This window comes from Lathyrus oleraceus, chromosome 5, assembly GCF_024323335.1.
Source record: "Lathyrus oleraceus cultivar Zhongwan6 chromosome 5, CAAS_Psat_ZW6_1.0, whole genome shotgun sequence".
Lineage (NCBI taxonomy): Eukaryota > Viridiplantae > Streptophyta > Magnoliopsida > Fabales > Fabaceae > Lathyrus > Lathyrus oleraceus.
The window spans coordinates 218,149,936-218,155,342 of record NC_066583.1 but is presented as its reverse complement, the minus strand read 5'-3'; the positions used below and the strand labels follow the sequence as shown (position 1 = coordinate 218,155,342).

The 5,407-nt window shown below is 37.4% G+C and overlaps 1 non-coding gene across 1 annotated transcript; it reads left to right on the top strand.

Moving 5' to 3' along the window:
- Positions 1-3,148: 3,148 nt before the first annotated feature.
- LOC127088400 (small nucleolar RNA R71) lies at positions 3,149-3,255 on the top strand. The gene has a single exon (XR_007790238.1). It is a non-coding gene; the product is annotated as a small nucleolar RNA R71 (small nucleolar RNA).
- Positions 3,256-5,407: the final 2,152 nt, after the last annotated feature.

The following is a 5,407-nucleotide window of genomic DNA, read 5'->3' as shown; positions in this document are numbered from 1 at the left end:
CTTTGTGAAATCCTCATACCATATTGTATGATCATGAAATTTCATATGTGCATACTAGACATCTTGAGCTTTGCATTGGTGTTGATCCCATACATTTCTCATCTGTTTTCAATTTGTTATGATTTTTTGAAGTTGATACATGTTTGTTGACCTTCTTTGTGCATACTTGAAAATGTGTTGACTTCCTGATTTTAATTGACCATCTTCCCATGATCCAATTGAGCTGAAATTTAATATGCATGCTATGTTATGGATTGTGATTGAGTATGAATTATTTCATGATTTTTGGAATTGTTTTTGATTGCTTTTGAGCTTGGTCTTGCTGTTGACCTTCTATGTGCTCCAATTTGCCATGTTTTGACTTCTTTGGTCTATAAAATGACAATGATGCATGATTTGATTGTGAATCCAATTGAGGTAGCTTCTTAAATGTTTGAACATGAATTGGGTTGACTTTTCTTTGCTGTTTTGACCTTTTCTTTCATCTTTGACCCTAGGCTAGTCCTAGTGGTCTTTTGAGCTTACAATTGAGTTAATGTTTCAGGTTAAGCACCAATGCCTCAAAGATCATTCAAATTTGATTGAGTTGGATTATATATATCATGTGCTAACCCTTGTTTTGTAGGTGTGACTCATATAGTTGAGTCTTGTGCTTTGCACATTGGTCCCTCTGTGGTTGACTGTTGTTTATCCATTCCTTTTGTTTAAACTGTTGAACTGTTTACTAATTGGTTTGACTTTTTCAGGTACTTTAGTTGCTTAAGTTCTTTGAACTTGCTTTGCTTTGCTATTTAGCAATTTGCTTTGAGGTATAATTACTTCTTCTTCATGTAGTCTGGAGACCCGGTCTGTTATTTGACCGGGCAAACTGTCTGAAGTCCTCCTTAAGAGGCAATGCCTGTGTGTGTTTAAAATTGTCCCAAGCAGGAAAAGTCCTTCAAGTAAGGCAATTGGTAGATCAAAGGGATAAGCAACCTATCCCCTACTATTCAGTGAGTCTTCTCCTTGCTCCCATTACATGGTTGTAGCATTGAGATCAAAACCCAAGATCAATCGAGTCTAATATGTGGAGAGAGTTCCTACTTTCTGAACTCCCACACTTTCTGAAATGCTCTCCCTGATCAGGGATAAGAGTAATGAGGCACACCCCTCATATCCTTTCATCTGCTTCACCTTAGCCTCTCAATGGCAAGGTTAAGAGCAAATCTTTTACCCTATTCCAGTTGGCCTCAGTGCCTAACCCTCTTGTGTGAGCCTCCTTGTTTGGCTATAGAGTGTGCTGTTTGATGTTGATTGATTGATTGATTACTTCATATGCACATGTTTGCTTGCTATGCTTTGTGCACTCATCATCATTTATTGCTCATTAATGCATAATCATCTCATTTGTCTTTGTGACTTATCATTGTTGTTTACCCATTGAGGACAATTGTAAGACCATCCATTGGCCATTGCTCCTATGATATGGAAGTGAGTATAAGACCACCACCTTGGCCACTCATCTTATCTTTGCCTGATGCATTTATTTGATTGTATGTGAGGAAGCAACTGTAAGTCCCTGCTAGTTGGCATTTGCTTTCCTATGATCACATGTTGTTTTGCTTGTTTGTATGTGAGGATACAACTGTAAGTCCCTGCAAGCTGGCATTTGTGTTCCTAGGACCATACTGTGGAGGTTAGAGTAAGCCCAGACAGATTGGCATCTGACTTCCATGTTTTTTTTTCTCTGTTCATGTGAGGTTGCAACTGTAAGTCCCTGCTAGTTGGCATTTGCTTTCCTATGATCATATGTTGGATATTGGTATAAGTCCAGACAGATTGGCATCCGGTATCCAAGTTTCTTTTTGTTTAGGAGATTAGTATAAGACCATTGAGTGGCATCTGATATCCATTTTTATTTTAGGAGACTGGTGTAAATCCATCTATTGGTATCCGGTATCCGCCTTTTATTTTCTTTGTTAGGAGATTAGTGTAAGACCATTGAGTGGCTTCTGATATCCCGTTTTGTTTTAGGAGATTGGTATAAGACCAGTGATTGGCATCCGATATCCGCTTTTGCTTTCCTCTTTGTTTATTTGTTATTATCCATTGTCTATTCCAAAGGACACACTTGAATCATCTCCCATATGATTTCAAGAAGTGAACCTTCTAAGAAGTTTTACAAACCATCTTCATCCATTCATCCTCATTATGTCCTAAACCTTTTCACACTTTCCATTTCAAACTTGACCTAGATATTGTGCAAACATCTTCATGTTTTCTAACTAAAAACCTGGACCCCAAGTCCTTGACTTTTTTCAAACTCCATTTTCATAATACTTCTTTCAAATCAATCTTAATCATACTTTGACTTCATTTTCATAATCATAATCAATTAACTTCACTCATTCACTTGTTTTGGCTCTGTCCATTGTTAATCTTTTCACATTAGCCATAGGTTTCAATTATCTTTGTGGTTGATGTAAATCTTGCCTATCCTTAGTGAGTCGACAGTAAGACTTCCGTACTGAAAACAGGGCTAACCCCTCTAGTACGTCGAAGCTATCCTCGCATGGTGGATGTTGTTTTTGGTCGAGTGTTCTCCCATTGATAATGAAAAGCCTCAGTGCTTGTGTTTAAAACTGAATCCACCAACTTTTGGAAATCTTTTAGCCGAACTACGGCGTTTTGATCCTTACCTTTGATGGAAGGTACGTAGGCAGCGGGTTCATCCGTTCAAACCCAATAACACAAAAATAACTAACTTGTATATTCTTTTCTCATCATCCCAATCATGTTTGCACAATCTTTATGTCATAACAAATAACAATCTTATACAACAAGTGTGAAAAGGGCTCCCTAGGAGTACCTAGGACGTAGTGGGTGCCTAACACCTTCCCATTGCGTAATTTACCCCTTACCCAGAATCTCTGATCTTTTTATTAGTTTTCTACGTGTAAAACTTCTTAGGCTTTTGTTCGCTTTTTAGCCAATCCTTTGGATAAATAAAAGTGCGGTGGCGACTCGAAATTTCATTGTATCTCTTGCTTATGGTTTAATCGATAGATCATATAGCGACGAATACACCGCTACAGCGGCAGCGTCTACTGTCAGTCTTGTGTTATACAGAAGCCCATTTTAAAATGTGTGAATGATCACCCAGTCTTCGAGACCGTGATGTGGACATATCCTCATCATGTCCTTGTATCTCTCCCACGCTTCGTAGAGAGATTCTACATCTTTTTGCCTGAATCCGTTGATTTGAGCTCTCAGCATAGCAGTTTTGCTCGGCAGAAAATATTGGGATAAGAAAATGTTCTTCAGTTCTTCCCATGTTGTAACGGAGTTGGAGGGCAAGGATTGCAACCAAGCCCAAGCTCTGTCTCTTAGTGAGAAAGGAAAGAGGCGCAGTCTTATCGCATCTTGAGATACACCATTCGCCTTTACAGTGTCTGCGTACTGCACAAACTTGGTCAGGTGTTCATTAGGATCGTCCGTAGGATTTCCAGCAAATTGATGTTGTTGGATGGCTGATAATAGTGAGGGTTTCAGCTCGAAATCGTTTCGATTAATAACGGGTGTCGCGGCTGGAAAAATGACAGAGTCGCCACCATCCTTTATTCGTTCCTAAGGAACAGGGAAATAATGATAAAACCTAATAGTTAAGAGTAAGAGACTAGGTTCGGGAGTCAGTTAAGTAAGGGGAAGGTGTTAGGCACCCCTTACCTCCATTGTACTCAATAGGATCCTCCTACAGTTTTAGGGCTAGTGTGTGTTTCTAAAGTGTTTGCTTTAATATTTATTAATTATTAATTATTTATTTATTTACATACGGTATTACTTTTAAATGGACGAGAGACCCAAAAATATTTTTCATAATTGTACTCGTTAGAGTTTACAACTCTATGCCTACGTACCTTCGCATTAGGCGAGGGATCAGAGTATCGTAGTTCTTCTTGAAAATGTTGTTTGGTTGGTTGTTTTTATCCCTTGAAAGTTCTCACGTATCGGGGGCGGAGAAGTAATTAATTTTGAAAAGTGCCTCAATACACTAGGGTAGAGGTCTTACGGTTTGAAGTGAGTTCAAATTGATTTTATCCCTTTTATCCCTTACAAAAATAGTATTTTAATTTATTTAAGAAAATAAGTTAGGAGTCATAATTAGGTATTAGACATAACCCTTTATCCCGATTTTATCCCCGATTTATCCCTTGACTTATCCTTTTTGATTAATTGTAACAAAAAAAACTCATTAATTTGATTATAAAAAAGAATATTCACAGTGATACTATATATGATTATTCAATATTAAATGTTTAATTTAAAAACCGCAAAGAAGATATCCCTTATCCCGGACTTTAATCCCTGATTTTATCCCTAAGAATTGTAACAGATTTTTATCCCATGTTATCCCCAAGTTATCCAATGATTATCCCATTAATTACAAAAGAAAAATTATAATACTTAAATATTATACATTTATATGACATATCCATTCTCATGGTGGAAGATGGGATGATTAAATATAGAGGATGATGACGTTAGGCCTTCATCTTCTCATGGTGGAAGATGATTAAATATAGAGAGAGACCCTAATTTTGACCACGTAGTCAGTAGATTCTGGGAATACACAATGATTGAACAATCATTGATGCTCTAATGGGATCAAGAACAACCTTTAATGAAACCCCAATAATACCTTGGTGATTAATTTCAGTCCATCCGAGTGAAATTTGCATACAATTCCTATAATCACCCGATCATGTTATTGAAATTGGATAGGACTCTAAGATCCTCTGGTCGCTATTTAATAAAACCTTGGTAAAACCCCTAATAAAACTCATAATAAAATCCCTTGCAAAACTCTTGATGAAACCCTTGATACAACTTCTAATAGAACCTCTGATGATAAAACCCTAATGAAATCCTTTGACAAATCCCTGAGGGAACCCCTTGATTAATCCCTGATGATCAGTTTCAAACTCTCCGAGTAATATTTACCTATAATCATCTGATTATGTCCCTGGAGTCGAGTAGGACTTTAGTGATATCACAATCACTTTGGATGAGACCCCTCTCGTGATAATCTGGTGAAACCCCTTGATAAAGTTCTGGTAGACCCCCTTGATGGAAACTTTTGATGACATTCTAGATAAACCCTTTTTGATAAAATCCCTTGACAAAACCCTTTTGATAAAACCCTTTGATAAAATTCTGGTGGAACCCTCTGGTAGAAAATTCTGGTAAAACCCTCTGATAAATCCATGATGAAACCCCTTGATATTAACACTTTGTTGAAACTTCTTGGTAAAACCCTAGTGAACTCTCGGTGGATAATGCTCTGATGAAAACCCCTTGAATAAACCCTTTTGATAAGATTCCTTTGATAAAATTCCTTGGTAAAATCCCTTGATAGAACCCCTTGATG